This window comes from Neophocaena asiaeorientalis, unplaced genomic scaffold (genome assembly GCF_003031525.2).
Source record: "Neophocaena asiaeorientalis asiaeorientalis breed wild unplaced genomic scaffold, Neophocaena_asiaeorientalis_V1.1 scaffold671, whole genome shotgun sequence".
NCBI lineage: Eukaryota > Metazoa > Chordata > Mammalia > Artiodactyla > Phocoenidae > Neophocaena > Neophocaena asiaeorientalis.
Genome location: NW_020175533.1, coordinates 49824 through 72018, shown reverse-complemented (window position 1 = coordinate 72018; position 22195 = coordinate 49824). Strand labels below are relative to the sequence as shown.

At 38.5% G+C, this 22195-nt stretch overlaps 1 protein-coding gene across 1 annotated transcript in view; it reads right to left on the bottom strand.

Annotated features, from left to right (window-relative positions):
* Window positions 1-22195, bottom strand: part of LOC112415989 (cilia- and flagella-associated protein 91-like) — a 51639-nt gene that overhangs the window by 1168 nt on the left and 28276 nt on the right. The window lies entirely within an intron of this gene.

Genomic DNA, 22195 nt, shown 5'->3' with positions numbered 1-22195 from the left:
TCTTTTTCACTCTTTTTATCTGCTGTAGAGTAGGAATTAACAAACTTTTTCTGCAAAGGGCCTGACAGTAAATATTTTAGACTTTGTGGGCCAAAAGACAAAATCAAGCATATTATATAGGTACTAAAATAACAAGAAAGAAAACAAATTTTCACAAATTTTTATTGATGAAATTCAGAAGATAGTAATAATAATTGCCTACAGTTTTTTGTAATACAGGTCTCCTGAAAAAAAGAATGAAACTCTTATTTAGGGGATAACATTTTGCTTAATTGGGGTTCAGGTAGTTTAAAGTGATTGCAAATGTTCATCTGTTAATGGTGATGTGTAATGAGACTTCCCCCCATTGCAGTTTCGAAAATGTCTTTAAGACAAATATGATATGATATCACTTATATGTGGAATCTAAAAAATAGTACAGAACAGAAACAGACTCACAGACATAGAAAACAAACTTATGGTTACCAAAGGGGAAAGGGGCAGGGAGGGAAAAATTAGGAATATATGATTAATAGATACACACTACCATATATAAAATAGATAAACAATAAGGATTTGCTGTATAGCACAGGGAATTATATTCAATATCTTGTAATAACGTATAATGGAAAAGAATTTTAAAACTGAATCACTTTGCTGTACACCAGAAACCAACAAAATATGTATATCAACTATACTTCAATTTAAAAAAATGTCTTTCACAGATAGGTGCTGGCAATACTGATCGGAATCCATAAGCATGTGCTTTTAATTGTGCATATTTATTGCTTGGAAGGCATTTATAGAAGTCCATTAGATTCTTCTCTTGATATTTGCCTTTTAGCACATCATTATAATGCAGATTAATCACTTCCATGAAGGTTAGATGGACATGCCTCCACTGCACAGTTAAATAACTTTCAAATATAGAAATTTCCTTTGCACTTGTTTCAAGGTCCAAAAAACGCTCCTGGAAGTATAGTTTAAGCTCAGAAAATACATTCACTGCAAATATGCATGGGAATGGACACCTTGTTTTTTTAGCTTTGGCAGCACAGGAAGTATATAAAGCAGCTTACTATTACTAGTGATTCAGACAATGTTAGTTGCCATTGAAATGACTTTACCATAATATAAATTCTACATACAGGTTCTGTTTTGCCTTGTAATTTTAGATTGGATTCATTATAAAATATTACCAAGTCTGCAGCAAGAGCTAATTTCCAAAGTCATTCAGTGTTCCATGATGGTGGTTAAGGGTAGTTTTCTTAGAAAAATCTCAATCTTGTTCTAAGCTCAAAAAATCACACAAAAATGTTACCACTGCTAAGCCATCAAACATCACGGTGGTAGGGAAAGTCAGGATATTCTGCTATTTCTGACAAAAAAATATTCATGGAACAATGAATTAACAGTGGATAAATCCATGAGGCTGAGTTAGGATCACGTTGACACAGCTGGCTAAATAACACATGATAGATTCAAACATCTTTCTACTAATAAAGGGGTTATCTACCAAAAACCTAAAGCTGACATTCTGGGGAAATTTGGCCTTACGTCTGGGGCTCCTCCAGATTCCAATCCATCATGCTTACTCACACAGTTTTTTAAAGTCTTGCTGGTTCCTGTTTCCCTTAGTAAAGTCTTAAAACCAGATTTGGCCAGTGCCTCAAGGGAAGAAAATGGCCAGTGATCTTAGATCACTTAGGAAGGACTCTTTCCTCTCTACCATTTTAGTTCATCGAGTTCCCCTTTATTGCCAGAGCTCTTCACTGTCTCTGAAAGGTTACGTTTACAATATATCCATAATTTTCTCTAATTCTTGAAGCTACCTACTGTATCTACTTAGAATCAGAAGACATGTCTATTTTGTTTTATTAATTCCTGTTACTTTTGTTTCCTTCCTTTTACTATTTTTGCATCTAATTTGCCATTCTTTTTCTAAATTCTGGAAAAGGATACTCTTACTTTCACCTTTTCTCTTCTAATAAATGCCTTTAAGCCTACAAATTTCCATCTAAGCACCACATCAGTCCCATTTTACATGTTGGATATATATGTAGCATTTTGGTCATTTTTCAGTTCAAAATATTTTCAAGTTTCTATTCTGGTATTTTCTTTGATGAACAGATTATTTACACCTGAATTTCCTAATTTCCAAACAAATTAGAATTATCTTGTCATTGATTTCTAGTTTCATTACATTTTTATCAGAGAACACACTTTGCCATGATTTCAACTTTGAAATAGTTGACACTTGCTTTATGACACAGTATGTAGTCAGTTTTTGCAAATGTTCTCTGTGTGCTTGAAAATAATTTGCATCCTGGAGTTGTTGGGTATAATATTCTATAAATGTCTATTAGGTGAAGTTTCTTAACTATATGTCTCAAATCTTCTATTTTTTAGTTTTTTCCCTCTGCTTGCCATATCAGTTCCTGATAGAGATTAAAATTCCCAGCATTATTACGGATTTTTCTATTTCTCCTTGCAGCTCTCTTAACCTTTGCTTCATATAGGTTGAGGCTATGTTATTAGATATATTCAAATTGTGACTCATGATACCTTCCCAATGAATTAAACCTTTATCTTTATGAAGTGTCCCTCTTTTGCTCTAGTAAGTGCTTTCTGGCTTAAAGTCTTCTTTGTTTGTCATTAATATAGTTAACATCAGCTTTCCTGTGGATGGTGTTTTCATGGTATCTTTTACTTTCCTTTAACTTGTAACCATTCTGCATATTTAGATCTTACATATAAAAGGCATACAATTGAGTTATTTTTTAAATTCAGTCTGACAAATTCTGACTTTACTTTGAGCATTTAGTCTGTCTACATTTAATGTAAATTAAATGATGAATCAATGATAAACACCTACCATTTTATTCAGTGCTTTCTATTGGTTCTGTTTCCTTTTTCTCTCCTGTCCTCCTTTTGTATTGAGTGTTTTTTATTTATTTCATTTTCTTCTATTAGTTTAGATGTCATACATCTTTTCACTATCCTTTAGGATTTACCCTAAAGGATACAAAATGTTTCCTGAGTTATCAACTGTAATATTAGGTGATACTTTTATCCTCTTCCTAGACAATGCAAGTGCCTTGGGACAATTTAACCCATCTATGCCCTTTCTGACTTATATACTATTGTTGTTGTATAACTGTACTGCTGCTATTGTTGCTGTTTCTTCTGATTTTGTTATATGCCGTCAATAAATATTTATCCACATGTTGATCCTTTATTTATCTCCAACCTTCCAACTGGGATAATTTTCCTTCTGCTTGAAGAACACCCTTTAGTGATTTATTGTAGGGCAAATCTCCTAGTGACAAATCTTCTGTTTCATTTATCTGAAAATGTCTTTTATTGTCATTCTCAAGGATATTTTTGAAAGGTATAGAATCCTATTTTATTATACTATTTAAGCATATTGAATATATCATTCCAGTATTTTCTGGCTTTGTTTCTGGTGAGAAGTCAACTCTCAGCTTAATTATTGCTCTTATGAAGGTAATTCATCTTTTCTCTCTCAACAGTTTTAAGATTTTCTTTTCTTTTGTTTTCAGTAGTCATATTAAAATGCATCTAGGTATAGATGTCTTTTTATTTTGTCTACTTGGGGTTAAGAAGCCTTCTTAAACGTTGACCCTTTCATTGGTTTTAGAAAAGTCATATTTCATATGATTTCCCAACACATTCCTTCTCTTAGAAGTCAGATTTCTTGAATCAATTGTCCATGCCTACTATCCTTTTGTCGCTTCCTAAGGATTAAGTTATACTACATCTATCCTTTTCTTCTGTAGTTTCCAATTCTTTGTCTCTGTGATTCTTTCTAGATAAATTATTCTGATCTTTTAATTTACGAATTTTCTCTTCAGCTGTATATATCCTGTTCTTAAATCTATTCATTGAGTTTCTTATGTTGACTTCTGTATTTTTAAATTCTAGAATTTCTGTTTTCTTCAAATCTGCTATATCATTTTTATCATTTCTAATTCTCTTAAAAATTTCCATATTGATTTTCATTTCTCTGAACATAGTAAGTGTCTTAGCTCAGGATGCCATAACAAAATACCTTAGACTGGGTAGCTTAAGTAACAGAAACATATTTTCTTTTTCTTTTTAAATGAGAACTCAGGATTTACTCTTTTTTATTTTTAAAGAGAAACTTTAAAAAAATATTTATTTATTTTTGGCTGCATTGGGTCTTTGTTGCTGCGTGTGGGCTTTCTCTAGTTGTGGTGAGCGGGGGCTACTCTTCGTTGTGGTGCGCGGGCTTCTCATCGCGGTGGCTTCTCGTTGTGGAGCACGGGCTCTAGGTGCGTGGGCTTCAGTAGTTGTGGCACGTGGGCTTAGTTGCTCCACTGTATGTGGGATCTTCCTGGACCAGAGCTTGAACCCATGTCCCCTGCATTGGCAGGTGGATTCTTAACCACTGTGCCACCAGGGAAGCCCAGGATTTACTCTCTTAACCACTTTCATATATAACATATATTTATTATGTTTATTACATCCCCAGTACTAATTTATCTTGTAACTGAAAGTTTATACCTTTTGATTGCCTTTGTCCAATCTCCACTTCTCCCCCCACACCTCTGGTAACCACAAATCGATCTCTTTTTCTGAGTTTGTTTTTGAAGTATAATTGACTTAACAAAACGATGTTAGTTCTTGTTACACAACGTAGTGATTCGATTTTTCTGTACATTTCAAAATGATCCCCATGATAAGTCTAGTTATGATCTGTCACCGTGCAAAAATATTACATAATTTTTGACTATATTCCCCAAATTGTACACTTCCTACCCAAGACTCATTTATTTTGCAACTGGAATCTCCCTCACCTATTTCTCTCTTTCATCCACCCCCTCCCCTCTGGAAACCACCTCTTCATCCTCTGTAGCTATGACTCTCTATATGGTTATGATTTTATTTTTTCTTTTGTTTTTAGATTTCACATATAAGTGAAATCATACAGTATTTGTCTCTCTCGGTCTGATTTATTTCACTTAGAATGATATCCTGTAGATCCATCCATGTTATCACAAATGGCAAGGTTTCATTCTTTTTATGGCTGAGTAATATTCCACTGTGTATACATGTACCACATCTTCTTTATCCATTCATCTACTGATGGGAACTTAGGTTGCTTCCATATCTTGGCAACTGTAAATAATGCTGCTATGAACATAGGGGTGCACATATCTTTTTTAATTAGTGTTTTCATTTTCTTTGGATAAATACCCAGGAGTGGAATTGCTGGATCACATGGTAGTTCTATTTTTAATTTTTTGAGGAATTTCCATACTGTTTTCCATAGTAGCTGCACCAATTGACATTCCCACCAACAGTGCACAAGGGTTCCCTTTTCTCCACAGCCTTGCCAACACTTGTTTTTTGTGGTCTTTTTGATAATAGCCATTCTGACAGGTGTGAAGTGATATCTCATTGTGGTTTTTTTTTTTTTTTTTTTTTTTGCGGTACGCGGGCCTCTCACTGTTGTGCCCTCTCCCGTTGCAGAGCACAGGCTCCAGACGCACAGGCTCAGCGGCCATGGCTCACAGGCCCAGCCACTCCACGGCATGTGGGATCTTCCAGGACCGGGGCACGAATCTGTATTCCCTGCATTGGCAGGCGGACTCTCAACCACTGCGCCACCAGGGAAGCCCTCATTGTGGTTTTTGACTTGCATTTCCCTGATGATTATTGATGTTGAGGATCTTTTCATGTGCCTGTTGGCCATCTGTATGTCTTCTTTGGAAAAAGTCTACTTGGATCCTCTGCCTATTTTTTAAATTCTTATTATTTATTTGGTTGCATCGGGTCTTAGTTGTGGCATGTGGGATCTTCATTGCAGCATGTGGGATCTTTTGTTGCAGTGCACGGGCTGCTCTCTAGTTGTGGTGCACAGTCTCAGTAGTTGTGGCGCATGTGCTCTAAAGCATGCGGGCTCAGTAGTTGCGGCGCGTGGGCTTAGTTGCTCCGTGGCATGTGGGATCTTCATTGCAGCATGTGGGATCTTTTGTTGCAGTGCACGGGCTTCTCTCTAGTTGTGGCATGCGGGCTCCAGAGCGCATGAGCTCAGGTGTTGCAGTGCACAGGCTCTCTAGTTGTGGTGCACAGTCTCAGTAGTTGTGGCGCATGTGCTCTAAAGCATGCGGGCTCAGTAGTTGCGGCGCGTGGGCTTAGTTGCTCCGTGGCATGTGGGATTTTAGTTCCCTGATCAGGGATCAAACCTGTGTCCCCTGCATTGGAAGGCGGAGTCTCAACCACTGGACCACCAGGGAGTCCCCCTCTGCCTATTTTTTAATTGAGTCTTTTTTGATGTTGAGTTATATGAGTTCTTTGTATATTTTGGATATTAACCCCTTACTGTATATATCATTTGCAAATGTTTTCTCCCATTCAGTATGTGTGGCCTTTTCATTTTGTTCATAGTTTCCTTAACTGTGCAAAAGTTTTTTAGTTTGATATAGTCCTATTTGTTTATTTCTGCTTTGTTTCCCTTGCCTAAGGAGACAAAGCAAGAAAAAATATACTACTATGGCCAGTGTTCAAGAGCATCCTACCTGTGATTTATTCTAGAACTTTTATGGTTTCAGATCTTATATTTAAGTCTTTAATTTACTTTGAATTTACTTTTGTGCATGGTGTGAGAAAGTAATCCAGTTTGATTCTTTTCCATGTAGCTGTCTAGTTTCCCCAACAAGGCCGCATATCCCCATTGTATATTCTTCCCTCCTTTGTCATAGATAACTGCCCATATAAGTGTGGGTTTATTACTGGGCTCTGTTCTGTTCCATTGATCAATTTATCTGTTTCTGTGCCAGTATCATACTGTTTTGATTACTATAGCTTTGTAGTATAGTTTGAAATCAGGGCGTATCGTACCTCCAGCATTGTTCTTCTTTCTCAAGATTGTTTTGGCTATTAGAAATTTATTTTCTCACAGTTCTGGAGGCTAGAAGTCCAAGATCAAGGTGCCATCATGGTCAGCTTCTGGGGAGGACTCTCTTCCAGGCTTGTAGATGGCTGCCTTCTTGCTATGTCCTCACATGGTAGGGAAAGAGAAAGAGAGCAAGCTCTCTGGTGTCTCTTCTTATAAGAGCACTATTCCCATCATGAGGGACCCACCCTCATGATATCATCTAATCCTAATTGTATCCCACAGTCCTCATTTCCAAATGCCATCATATTGGAGGTTAGGGCTTCAACATACGAATTTTGCCGGGGGGACACAGTTCAGAGCATTGTATTCCATCCTAGCCTCCCCAAATTCATGTCCTTCTCACATGCAGAATACATTCATTCCATCCCAACAGCCCCAAAGTCTTAAGTCATTCAAGCATCAACTCTAAGGTCTGAAGTCCAAATTCTCATCTAAATCAGACGTGGGTGAGACTCAAGGTATGATTCGTCCTGAGGCAATATTCCTCTCCAGCGGTGAACCAGACACATTATGTACTTCCAAAATACAATGGTGGGACAGGCATAGGACAGATATTCCCATTCCAGAAGGGAGAAATCAGAAGGAAGAAAAGAGTAATGGGTCCCAAGCAAGTCCAAAGCCTAGCTAGACAAATTCTATTGGATCTTAAAGCTCAAGATTAATCCCCTTTGGCTCAGTGTCCTGCCTTCCAGGTCCACTGGGATGGCAGCATTACTCCAATGGCTCTGGGGATGGCCCCACCCCTCCAGCTTTGTTGTCCCCCATCCCCACAGCCTCAGTGGGGATCCTGTCACTGCACCTCTGCCAGGGTAGGGTGCCATAGGTGGTCACATCCTTAAGGTTCTGGACAGAGGCCATCTGACCTGTTGAAACCGAGGAAGTGGTTGATAAGCCTTCAGGATTATTTTTCCCTCTTCTTAAAGAACTGTGCACATTTGAAGCATAATGGCTCCATCATGTCATCCTGTCAAATCCAAGAAGTCTGATGCCTTCCTTCATCTTGTGTCCATTCCTTCATTTCAAACTGGCAGAGTTCCTACTCTTATAATTCCATAGACTCTTTATCAAATAGCTGTTCAGCCACACCCTTAAGTGTTCTTTTTAGAATGAATTTTCTCATTTTTTGAAATATGGATAGGCTGAGAATTTTCCAAATGTACAAGTTCTTGTTTGTTTTGCTTAACAATTCCTTCTTCAGTTCATCTCTCTCCTTTCAATCCTATAAAAGCAGTCATGAGGAACCAGGCTGCTCCTTCAACACTTTGCTTAGAAGTCTTCTCAGCTAAATATCCAATTTCATTGCTCAGAAGTTCTACATTCCACAGAACACTAGAACAAAGTTCAGCCAAGTTCTTTGCCACTTTATAATATGGATTGCCATTCCTCCAGTTTCCAATAACACATTCCACATTTCCATCTGAGACCTTGTCAGAATTGCCCTTAACACCCATATTCCAAGCATGCATCTCAAAACTCTTCCCACCTCTACACATTATTTAGTTCCAGAGTTGCTTCCACACATTTAGGTATTTGTTACAGCAGCGCTTCACTCTTGGTACCAAAATCTTAGATTGGGCTGCCATAACAAAATACCATAGACCTGGTGGCTTAAACAACAAAAATATATTTTCTCACAATTCTGGAGACTAGAAGTACATAGCAGTAAGCATAGTTATTCTAAAACCTGTGTCTAAATAATTCCAATAGCTTAGATCCCTTTAGGTCTGTTTCTGTTATCTGTACTTTCTGCTGCTTGTTCAAATTGTCATGTCTCTTCATATACCGGATATCCTTGTAGTGTTCTGGAACTTGTTCGTGAAAAATTGTGAAAATAAATTGAGGCCTAGGATGATGCCAACTTTCTTCAAAGGGAATTTTTTTTTTTTTTTTTTGCGGTATGCGGGCCTCTCACTGTTGTGGCCTCTCCCGTTGCGGGGCACAGGCTCCGGACGCGCAGGCTCAGCGGCCATAGCTCGTGGGCCTAGCCGCTCCGCGGCATGTGGGATCTTCCCGGACCAGGGCACGAACCCATGTCCCCTGCATCAGCAGGCGGGCTCTCAACCACTGCGCCACCACGGAAGCCCCCTTCAAAGGGAATTTAAGTGTTGTCCCTGACAATTTCCTTGAGGCAACAGGAATCAAGGATCTTTTTAAATTTGTTTTATGGGACTGAGGGTTTTTTGGATCATTCAGATGATTAGAAGCTAAACTGTAGTGTATTTGAGGGGTGATTTACTTCCAGTGAACACTTTCTACTAGGGCATAACCTTATGGAGTCCCAGCCCAAATGGAGGAGGTTTACTAGGGACTCAACCTTGACTCCACAGTTCTTGTCCCTCTAGTTTTGCAAAGCTTGTGAAAGTATTGCTCAGCTTTTCAGCCACATTTACTAGAATTTGCATATTCCCTAAGGAAAAAAATGGCCCCAAATGCCAGACTCAGCTCAGTGGATTTTTCTACTCGTAAATTTTCCCCCAGAAATGCCTTACTATTTTATTACCTCTGTTGTCTTTAAGCTGATTTAAAATTTTTGCTTTTAATCAGTAGTCCATGCCTACTGACCCTCTCACTAAATATTATTAAATAACCTCACATCTGTCCTTCCCTCTGAGAGAAGGAAGAGGAAGTGATACATACTATGGGGGCAACTAAGCATCATGTTCCAACCATTTAATCAAATATTAAGAAGATACTGTATTAATTTATTGGTTAACCTTCCTTGCTGAGTGTCTGTGGCTAGCCTGGAAACTAGGGTTTTTTTGAAACTATATTTTATAACCGCAACATGCTTTACATAGTGAAAGTAAAATACATTTCATTAAAACCTAAGTATAGGGCTTCCCTGGTGGCACGGTGGTTAAGAATCTGCTTGCCAATGCAGGGGACACGGGTTCAAGCCCTGGTCCAGGAAGATCCCACATGCCGTGGAGCAACGAAGCCTGTGTGCCACAACTACTGAGCCTGCGCTCTGGAGCCCGTGAGCCACAACTACTGAGCCCACGTGCCACAACTACTGAAGCCCTATAGTGAGAAGCCTGTGCACTGTAATGAAGAGTAGCCTCCACTTGCCACAACTAGAGAAAGCCCACACACAGCAACAAAGACCCAATGCAGCCAAAAATAAATAAATTAAATAAATAAAATTTTAAAAACATAAACCTAAGTATAAAAGAAAGAATCATTTTAAAACTCTTATGGCTTGATTTCAAAGATCACCGTAGATGTCATAGAACAGGTGTTATATACTCAGAAGTAAATGCAGATGTATTCAATTCAAACTATGTAAGTTATTACTCTTATTTAATTTGCATGTAAGAAAAATGACTACCCCAACATTAAAGATGATTTATTTTTAACTTTTAATTTATATTGGAGTATAGTTGATTAACAATGTTGTGTTAGTTTGAGGTGTACAGCAAAGTGATTGAGTTATACATATACATGTATCTATTCGTTTTCAAATTCTTTTCCCATTTACATTATTACAGAGTATTGAGCAGAGTTCCCTGTGCTATACAGTAGATCCTTGTTGGCTATCTATTTTAAATATAGGAGTATGTACATGTCAATCCCAAACTCCCCCCCACCGTTCCCCACTGATAACCATAAGTTCATTCTCTAACTCTGTGAGTCTCTGTTTTGTAAATAAGTTCATTTGTATCATCTTTTTAAAAATTCCACATATAAGCGATGTCATATGATATTTGTCTATCTCTGTCTGACTGACTTCACTTAGTATGATAATCTCCAGGTCCATCCATGTTGCTGTAAATGGCATTATTTTGTTCTTTTTTATGGCTGAGTAGTATTCCCTTGTATATATGAACCATATTTTCTTTATGCATTCATCTGGCAATGGACATTTAGCTTGCTTCCATGTCTTGGCTATTGTAAACAGTGCTGCAATGAACACTGGGATGCATGTATCCTTTTGGAGCATGGTTTTCTGCAGATATATGCCCAGGAGTGGGATTGCAGCATCATATGGTAGTTCTATTTTTAGTTTTTTAAGGAACCTCCATACTGTTTTCTATGTGGCTGCACTAGTTTACATTCCCACCAACAGTGTAAGAGGGTCCCCTTTTCTCCACACCCTCTCCAGCATTTTTTTTGGCAGATTTTTTGATGATGGCCTTTGTGATCGGTGTGAGGTGATATATCATTGTAGTTTTGATTTGCATCTCTCTAATTATTAGCATTGTTGAACATCTTTTCATGTGCCTCTTGGCCATCTGTATGTTTTCTTTGGAGAAATGTCTCCTAAGGTCTTCTGCCCATTTTTTGATTGGATTGTTTGTTTTTTTGATATTGAGCTGCATGAGCTGTTTGTAAATTTTGGAAACTAATCCCTTGTCGGTCGTATCAATTGCAAATATTTTTCCCCAGTCTGTGGGTTGTATTTTCATTTTGTTTATGGTTTCTTTTGCTGTGCAAAAGCCTTTGAGTTTAATTAGGTCCCATTTGTTTACTTTTGTTTTTATTTCCATTACTCTGGAGATGGGTTTTAAAAGGTATTGCTGCGATTTATGTCAGAGTGTTCTGCCTATGTTTTCCTCTTAAGAGTTTTATAGTATCTGGTCTTACATTTAGGTCTTTAATACATTTTGAGTTTATTTTTGTGTATGGTGTTAGGGAGTATTCTAATTTCATTCTTTTACATGCAGTCCAGTTTTCCCAGCACCACTTATTGAAGAGGCTGTCTTGTCTCCATTGTAAACTCTTGCCTCCTTTATTGTAGATTAATTGACCATAGGTGCATTTATTTCTGGGCTTTCTATGCTGTTGCATTGATTTATATTTCTGTTTTTGTGCCAGTACCATACTATCTTGATGACTGTAGCTTTGTAGTATAGTCTGAAGTTTGGGAACCTGATTCCTCCAGCTTCGTTTTTCTTTCTTAGGATTGCTTTGGCTATTTGGGGTCTTTTCTGTTAACATGCAAATTTTAAAATGTTTTATTGTAGTTCTGTGAAAAATGCCATTGGTAATTTGATAGGGGTTGTATTGAATCTGTAGATTGCCTTGGGTAGTATAGTCATTTTGACAATATTGATTCTTCCAATCCAATAACATGGTATAACTTTGCATCTATTTGTGTCATCTTTGATTTGTTTCATCAGCATCTTATAATTTTCGGAGTACAGGTCTTTTGCCTCTGTAGGTAGGTTTATTCCTAGGTATTTTACTCTTTTTGATGTGATGATAAGTGGGATTGTTTCTTTAATTTCTCTTTCTGATCTTTTGTTATTAATGTATAGAAATGCAACAGATTTCTGCATATTTATTTTGTATCCTGCAACTTTACCAAATTAACTGATGAGCTCTGGTAGTTTTCTGGTAGCATCTTTTTTTTAATATGTAAATTTATTTATTTTTGGCTGTGTTGGGTCTTCATTGCTGTGAACAGGCTTTCTCTAGTTGCAGCGAGTGGGGGCTACTCTTCATTGCGGTGTGTGGGTTTCTCATCACGGTGGCTTTTCTTGTTGTGGAGCATGGGCTCTAGGCACGCAGGCTTTAGTAGTTGTGGCACGTGGGCTTAGTAGTTGTGGCTCGCGGGCTCTAGAGTGCATGCTCAGTAGTTGTGGCACACGGGCTTAGTTGCTCCGTGGCATGTGGGATCTTCCTGGACCAAGGTTCAAACCCATGTCCCCTGCATTGGCAGGAAGTTTCTTAACCACTGCACCACCAGAGAAGTCCCTTCTGGTAGCATCTTAAAAAGAGCTTCTATGTATAGTATCATGTCGTCTGCAAAGAGTGAGTTTTTCTTCTCCAATTTGGATTCCTGTTATTTCTTTTTCTTCTCTGAATGCCATGGCTAGGACTTTCAAAACTATGTTGAATAAAAGTGGTGAGAGTGGACATCCTTGTTCCTCATCTTAGATAAAATGCTTTCAGCTTTTCAATTTGTGAGTATGATGTTACCTGTAAATTTGTCTTACATGGCCTTTATTCTGTTGAGGTAGGTTCCTCTATGCTCACTTTCTGGGGAGTTTTTATCATAAATGGGTGTTGAAGTTTGTCAAAAGCTTTTTCTGCATCTATTGAGACAATCATATGGTTTTTATTCTTCAATTTCTTAATATGGTGTATCACATTGATTGATTTGCAAATATTAAAGAATCCTTGATCCCTGGATAAATACCACTTGATCATGGTGTATGATCCTTTCAATGTGTTGTTGGATTCTGTCTGCTACTATTTTGTTGAGGATTTTTGCATCTATGTTCATCTGTGATATTGGCTTGTAAATTTATTTTCTTTCTTTCCTTGCTTTCTCTTTCTCTCTCTCTCTTTCTTTTCTTTCTTTTTTTTTTTTTTTGGTGTTATCTTTGTTTGGTTTTGGTATTAGGTTGATGTTGGCCTCATTGAATGAGTTTGGGAGTCTTCCTCCCTCTGCTACATTTTGGAAGAGTTTGAGAAGGATAGGTGTTAGCTCTTCTCTAAATGAGAAGGATAGGTGTTAGTTCTTTTCTAAATGGCTGATAGAATTCACCTGTGACCTGCCATCTAGTCCTGGACTTTTTAAATCGCAGTCTTTAAATCGCAGTTTCAATTTCAGTACTTGTGATTGGCCTGTTCATATTTTGTTTCTTCTTGGTTCAGTCTTGAGAGATTGTATCTTTCTAAGAATTCGTCCATTTCTACTAGGTTGTCCATTTATTGGCATATAGTTGCCTGTAGTAGTCGCTTATGTTCTTGTGTATTGCTGTGGTGTCCATTGTAACTTCTCCTTTTTCATTTCTAATTTTATTGATTTGAGCCTTCTCCCTCTTTTTCTTGATGAGTCTGGCTAAAGGCTTATCAATTTTGTTTATCTTTTCAAAGAACCAGCTTTTCGTTTCATTGATCTTTTCTATTTTCTTCATTTCTATTTCATTTATTTCTGCTCTGATCTTTACGATTTCGCTCTTTCTACTAACTTTGGGTTTTGTTTGTTCTTCTTTCTCTAGTTGCTTTAGGTGTATGTTAGGTTGTTTATTTGAGAGTTTTCTTGTTTCTTGAGGTATGATTGTATTGCTGTAAAATTCCCTCTTAGAACTGCTTTTGCTGCATCCCATAGGTTTTTTTTTAATGTATGTGCATACATATGTGTGTACAGAAGATTCTTTGAGTCAAAGAACCACTTACTACTCACAGAAAACCTTGTGAGAAATCAGTTCTCACAATGGTGATTTGGTGAAGGCTAGATGGCACATGCACATGTTTTGGGGTACAGTATGGATAAGGAACTCCACAGGGGGAAAGACAGACATTATATAGGGCTGCTGGATTCCTGCTCATATGAGAGAGAGAGAGACAGACAGAGAGAGAGAGAGAGAGAGAGAGAGAGAGAGAGAAACTTTGCTGTGGAGTACAAGAGAGTAAATTCCATTCCAGAGAGGGGGACTGATATTTTACTTTTCTGGGAGACATCCTCTATCTGTGCCGTAAAAAAAGCTACCCTCTCTGGATTGAAGTGTTTCATAGGTTTTGGATTGTCATGCTTTTGTTTTCATTTGTCTCTAGGTATTTTTTATTTCCTCTTTGATTTCTTCAGTGATCCATTGGTTGTTTAATTGCATACTTTAGACTCCATGTGTTTGTGTTTTTTATAGCTTTTTTTCTTGTAGTTTATTTTTAATCCCATAGTGTTGTGGTCAGAAAAGATGCTTGATATGATTTCAGTTTTATTAAATTTACTGAGGCTCACTTTGTGGCCCAGCATGTGATCAATCCTGGAGAAGAATGTGTACTTGGGAAGAATGTGTATTCTGCTGCTTTTGAATGGCATGCTCTGTAAATATCAATTAAGTCCACCTGGTCTAACGTGTCATATAAGGCCTGTGCTTCCTTATGGTTTTCTTTCTGGATGATCTGTGCATTGATGAAAGTGGGGTGTTAAAGTCCACCACAATTATTATGTGGGGGATTTCTCCTTTAATGGCTGTTACTATTTGCCTTATATATTGAGGTGCTCCTGTGTTGGGTCCATACATATTTATAATTGTTGTGTCTTCTTCTTGGATTAATCCCTTGATCATTATGTAGTGTCCTTTGTCTCTTGTAAATAGTCTTTATTTTAAAGTCTGTTTTGTTTGATATGAATATTGCTACTCCAGCTTTCTTTTGATTTCCATTTACATGGAATCCCTTTTTCCATTCCCTCATTTTCAGTCTGTATGTGTCCCTAAATCTGAAATGGGTCTTTTGTAGACAGCATATATATGTGTCTTGTTTTTGTATCCATTCAGCCAGTCTGTGTCTTTTGGTTGTGGCATATACTCCATTTATTTTTAAGGTAAATATTGATATGTATTACTGCCATTTTGTTTCTTGTTTTGGATTTGTTTTTGTAGGTCTATTTTATTCCCTTCCTCTTTTTTTTTTTTTTTGGTGTTATCTTTGTTTGGTTTTGGTATTAGGTTGATGTTGGCCTCATTGAATGAGTTTGGGAGTCTTCCTCCCTCTGCTACATTTTGGAAGAGTTTGAGAAGGATAGGTGTTAGCTCTTCTCTAAATGAGAAGGATAGGTGTTAGTTCTTTTCTAAATGGCTGATAGAATTCACCTGTGACCTGCCATCTAGTCCTGGACTTTTTAAATCGCAGTCTTTAAATCGCAGTTTCAATTTCAGTACTTGTGATTGGCCTGTTCATATTTTGTTTCTTCTTGGTTCAGTCTTGAGAGATTGTATCTTTCTAAGAATTCGTCCATTTCTACTAGGTTGTCCATTTATTGGCATATAGTTGCCTGTAGTAGTCGCTTATGTTCTTGTGTATTGCTGTGGTGTCCATTGTAACTTCTCCTTTTTCATTTCTAATTTTATTGATTTGAGCCTTCTCCCTCTTTTTCTTGATGAGTCTGGCTAAAGGCTTATCAATTTTGTTTATCTTTTCAAAGAACCAGCTTTTCGTTTCATTGATCTTTTCTATTTTCTTCATTTCTATTTCATTTATTTCTGCTCTGATCTTTACGATTTCGCTCTTTCTACTAACTTTGGGTTTTGTTTGTTCTTCTTTCTCTAGTTGCTTTAGGTGTATGTTAGGTTGTTTATTTGAGAGTTTTCTTGTTTCTTGAGGTATGATTGTATTGCTGTAAAATTCCCTCTTAGAACTGCTTTTGCTGCATCCCATAGGTTTTTTTTTAATGTATGTGCATACATATGTGTGTACAGAAGATTCTTTGAGTCAAAGAACCACTTACTACTCACAGAAAACCTTGTGAGAAATCAGTTCTCACAATGGTGATTTGGTGAAGGCTAGATGGCACATGCACATGTTTTGGGGTACAGTATGGATAAGGAACTCCACAGGGGGAAAGACAGACATTATATAGGGCTGCTGGATTCCTGCTCATATGAGAGAGAGAGAGACAGACAGAGAGAGAGAGAGAGAGAGAGAGAGAGAGAGAGAAACTTTGCTGTGGAGTACAAGAGAGTAAATTCCATTCCAGAGAGGGGGACTGATATTTTACTTTTCTGGGAGACATCCTCTATCTGTGCCGTAAAAAAAGCTACCCTCTCTGGATTGAAGTGTTTCATAGGTTTTGGATTGTCATGCTTTTGTTTTCATTTGTCTCTAGGTATTTTTTATTTCCTCTTTGATTTCTTCAGTGATCCATTGGTTGTTTAATTGCATACTTTAGACTCCATGTGTTTGTGTTTTTTATAGCTTTTTTTCTTGTAGTTTATTTTTAATCCCATAGTGTTGTGGTCAGAAAAGATGCTTGATATGATTTCAGTTTTATTAAATTTACTGAGGCTCACTTTGTGGCCCAGCATGTGATCAATCCTGGAGAAGAATGTGTACTTGGGAAGAATGTGTATTCTGCTGCTTTTGAATGGCATGCTCTGTAAATATCAATTAAGTCCACCTGGTCTAACGTGTCATATAAGGCCTGTGCTTCCTTATGGTTTTCTTTCTGGATGATCTGTGCATTGATGAAAGTGGGGTGTTAAAGTCCACCACAATTATTATGTGGGGGATTTCTCCTTTAATGGCTGTTACTATTTGCCTTATATATTGAGGTGCTCCTGTGTTGGGTCCATACATATTTATAATTGTTGTGTCTTCTTCTTGGATTAATCCCTTGATCATTATGTAGTGTCCTTTGTCTCTTGTAAATAGTCTTTATTTTAAAGTCTGTTTTGTTTGATATGAATATTGCTACTCCAGCTTTCTTTTGATTTCCATTTACATGGAATCCCTTTTTCCATTCCCTCATTTTCAGTCTGTATGTGTCCCTAAATCTGAAATGGGTCTTTTGTAGACAGCATATATATGGGTCTTGTTTTTGTATCCATTCAGCCAGTCTGTGTCTTTTGGTTGTGGCATATACTCCATTTATTTTTAAGGTAAATATTGATATGTATTACTGCCATTTTGTTTCTTGTTTTGGATTTGTTTTTGTAGGTCTATTTTATTCCCTTCCTCTTTTGTTCCCTTCTCTTGTGATTTGATGACTGACTTTACTGTTGTGTTTGGATTTCTTTTTTTTGTGTGTTTATCGTAGATTTTTGGTTTGCCATTCCCGTGAGGTTTTGATATAGCTGTCTATATATAAACAAAATTGTTTTGAGTTGCTGGTCTTTTAATTTCAAATGCATTTCCAATAGCCTGCATTTGTGCTCTCCTTTTCTCATGATTGCTGGTTTTGATAATCCTATTTGTGTGTAGATGATTTCGTACCTTTACCATATGTTTGCCTTTACCTGTTTTTCCATTCATAATTTTCTTGTTTCTAATGGTGGCCTTTTCTTTTCTGCCTAGAAAATTTCATTCAGCATTTGTTGCAAAGCTGGTCTAGTGGTACTGAATTCTCTTATTAGCTTTTGCTTGTCTGTAGAGCTTTTGATTTCTCCATCGAATCTGAGAGCCTTGCTGGGTAGCTTGTTCTTGGTTATTGGCTCTTCCTTTTCATCACTTTAAATATATCATGTGACTCCCCTCTGGCCTGCAGAGTTTCTGCTGAGAAATCAGCTGATAACCTTGTGAGAATTGCCTTGTATGTTGTTTGTTGCTTTTAAGGTTTTTTGTCTTTAATTTTGGTCAGTTTCATCACTGTGTGTCTTGGTGTATCCCTTCTTGGGTTTATTCTGCCTGGGACTCTGCACTTCCTAAACTTGGGTGACTGTTTCCTTTCCCATGTTAGGGAAGTTTTCAGCTATTATCTCTTCAAATATTTTCTCAGGTCCTTTCTCTCTCTTCTTCTGGGACCCTTATAAAGCAAGTGTTGGTATGTTAAATGTTGTCCCAAAGGTCTCTTATACTGTCCTCATTTCTTCTCATTCTTTTTTCTTTATTCTGTTCCACAGCAGTGATTTCCACCATTCTGTCTTCCAGCTCACTTATCTGTTCTTCTGCCTCAGTTATTCTGTTATTGATTCCTTCTCATATATCTTTCATTTCAGTTATTGTATTGTTCATCCCTATTCGTTATTTAAAGCTTCTAGCTCTTTATTAAACATTTCTTGTATCTTCTCAATCTGTGCCTCCATTCTTTTTCTGAGATCTTGGATCATCTTTACTATCATTACTCTGAATTGTTTTTCAGGTAGACTGCCTATCTCACCTTCACTTAGTTGTTCTTCTGGAGTTTTATCTTGTTCCTTCATCTGGGACACATTCCTCTACTGTCTCATTTTGTCTAACTTTCTGTAATCGCAGTTTCTGTTCCACAGGCTGCAGGGTTGTAGTTCTTCTTGCTTCTGCTGCCTGCCCCCTGCCCTGGTGGATGAGGCTAAGAGGCTTGTGTAGGCTTCCTGGTGGGAGGGACTGGTTTCTGCCCAGTGGTGGGTGGAGCTGGCTCTTGTCCCTCTGATGGGCAGGGCCATGTCAAGGGGTATGTTTATCAGGTAGCTGGGTGCTCAGGAAGACTTTAAGCAGCCTGTCTGTTGATGGGTGGGGCTGTGTTCCCACCCTGTTGGTTGTTTGGCCTGAGGTGTCCCAGCAGTGGAGCCTACAGGCTGTTGGGTGGGGCCAGGTCTTGGTGAGAAAACGGTGGCCTCCAGGAGGGCTCACGCCAATGATGTCTTTTGTAGACAGCATATATATGGGTCTTGTTTTTGTATCCATTCAGCCAGTCTGTGTCTTTTGGTTGTGGCATATACTCCATTTATTTTTAAGGTAAATATTGATATGTATTACTGCCATTTTGTTTCTTGTTTTGGATTTGTTTTTGTAGGTCTATTTTATTCCCTTCCTCTTTTGTTCCCTTCTCTTGTGATTTGATGACTGACTTTACTGTTGTGTTTGGATTTCTTTTTTTTGTGTGTTTATCGTAGATTTTTGGTTTGCCATTCCCGTGAGGTTTTGATATAGCTGTCTATATATAAACAAAATTGTTTTGAGTTGCTGGTCTTTTAATTTCAAATGCATTTCCAATAGCCTGCATTTGTGCTCTCCTTTTCTCATGATTGCTGGTTTTGATAATCCTATTTGTGTGTAGATGATTTCGTACCTTTACCATATGTTTGCCTTTACCTGTTTTTCCATTCATAATTTTCTTGTTTCTAATGGTGGCCTTTTCTTTTCTGCCTAGAAAATTTCATTCAGCATTTGTTGCAAAGCTGGTCTAGTGGTACTGAATTCTCTTATTAGCTTTTGCTTGTCTGTAGAGCTTTTGATTTCTCCATCGAATCTGAGAGCCTTGCTGGGTAGCTTGTTCTTGGTTATTGGCTCTTCCTTTTCATCACTTTAAATATATCATGTGACTCCCCTCTGGCCTGCAGAGTTTCTGCTGAGAAATCAGCTGATAACCTTGTGAGAATTGCCTTGTATGTTGTTTGTTGCTTTTAAGGTTTTTTGTCTTTAATTTTGGTCAGTTTCATCACTGTGTGTCTTGGTGTATCCCTTCTTGGGTTTATTCTGCCTGGGACTCTGCACTTCCTAAACTTGGGTGACTGTTTCCTTTCCCATGTTAGGGAAGTTTTCAGCTATTATCTCTTCAAATATTTTCTCAGGTCCTTTCTCTCTCTTCTTCTGGGACCCTTATAAAGCAAGTGTTGGTATGTTAAATGTTGTCCCAAAGGTCTCTTATACTGTCCTCATTTCTTCTCATTCTTTTTTCTTTATTCTGTTCCACAGCAGTGATTTCCACCATTCTGTCTTCCAGCTCACTTATCTGTTCTTCTGCCTCAGTTATTCTGTTATTGATTCCTTCTCATATATCTTTCATTTCAGTTATTGTATTGTTCATCCCTATTCGTTATTTAAAGCTTCTAGCTCTTTATTAAACATTTCTTGTATCTTCTCAATCTGTGCCTCCATTCTTTTTCTGAGATCTTGGATCATCTTTACTATCATTACTCTGAATTGTTTTTCAGGTAGACTGCCTATCTCACCTTCACTTAGTTGTTCTTCTGGAGTTTTATCTTGTTCCTTCATCTGGGACACATTCCTCTACTGTCTCATTTTGTCTAACTTTCTGTAATCGCAGTTTCTGTTCCACAGGCTGCAGGGTTGTAGTTCTTCTTGCTTCTGCTGCCTGCCCCCTGCCCTGGTGGATGAGGCTAAGAGGCTTGTGTAGGCTTCCTGGTGGGAGGGACTGGTTTCTGCCCAGTGGTGGGTGGAGCTGGCTCTTGTCCCTCTGATGGGCAGGGCCATGTCAAGGGGTATGTTTATCAGGCAGCTGGGTGCTCAGGAAGAGTTTAAGCAGCCTGTCTGTTGATGGGTGGGGCTGTGTTCCCACCCTGTTGGTTGTTTGGCCTGAGGTGTCCCAGCAGTGGAGCCTACAGGCTGTTGGGTGGGGCCAGGTCTTGGTGAGAAAACGGTGGCCTCCAGGAGGGCTCACGCCAATGAGTACTCACCAGAACTATTGCCACCAGTGTTCTTGTCCTTGCAGTGAGCCACAGGTGCATGCCTCCACAGGAGACCCTCCAATACTAGCAGGTAAGACTACCTAGTCTCTTATGAGGTTACTGCTTTTCTCCCTGGTTCATGGTGCACACGAGACACTGTGTGCATCCTCCAAGAGTGGAGTTTCCCCCAGTCCCGTGGAATTCCTGTGATCAAACCCTGATGGCCTTCAAAGCCAGATTCTCTGGGGGCTCCTCCTCCCATTGCCAGACCCCCAGGCTGGGGAGCCTGACATGGGGCTCAGAGCCTTCATTCCTGTGGGTGAACTTCTGTGGTAAAATTGTTTTCCAGGTTGTGGGTCACCCACCTGGCATGTATGGGATTTGATTTTATCATGCTCCTCCTACCATCTCGTTGTGGCTTTTTCTTTGTCTTTGGATGTAGCGTATCTTTTTTGGTAAGTTTCAGCGTTTTTTTGTCAATTGTTGTTCAGCAGTTTGTTGTGACTTCAGTGTTTCCACAAGAAGAGGTGAGCTCATGTCCTTCTACTCTGACATCTTGTCTCAGCTGTGTGTCTAGGCTCATTGTTATAATTTTTATTATTGGCTTAAGTTAGCCCTCATCATCTCCTGTCTTCCACCAGAAAGCTGGGTCTGTTTGTTTATATGTCCAGAGAATGCTGTGATGATATGCTGTCCAGATCAGTTTCAGGACCAAGGCACTCAATTCTTCATCTGCTTGGAGAATTGGCTAGCAATGCCTTGCACCTGAGCTCTTCCCAGTGCATGCTCTCAGCTTCCTTCCCTCACTCTCCAACATCAACCAGGTAGGGAGAGACCCAAGGGACCTGACAGAGGAATTGGATTTCTAAGGCTGATTTTTAACAAGATAGATAGGCAAAAGGCTTTGATCCTTGAATTTATAGCCATAGTTTGTTATTTAAGAATTATCAGTTTTCCCTCTACTCTCTTTCTTAACAGCCCCCTCATCTTCCTTCCATGTGCCTCTCTGAGACTTAAGGTCCCAATAGATTTCCCTGCAGAAGGTCTCTTGGTCACATGTTCATGGGTAAACCTCAAGTGAAGCGAAATTATTTGTATAAGATTATATAGTTAGAGGTAGAGCTACCAACACCCAAACATTCTCAATGCCAGGTGCAAATTTCCCCCTAAAGCCTTAGTGCCTTCCCTAACCTGAGAGCACACCCTCAAGGCCAAAATAGCAGATGATGTGCCTCTACCATGGGGGGGTTAAGGGACAAGGTAGAGGCAAAAGGTTCACTCCGTTTCCCCTTCTCATGAGAATTTTACTTTGAACTGACCCTCTAGCTCTGTTTTCTAGTAATGTGATAAGGTGGTACGTGTCAACTGTGTTACTAAGCAACACTACTTAAGGTAAAAACGACCCCTGATTGGAAGTAGCATCTGACTTGGAGGAATTATAAGTTATTAATACCTAAGAGGAAACTGTAACTTTCAGGTTTCCTGAGGCTGCTGA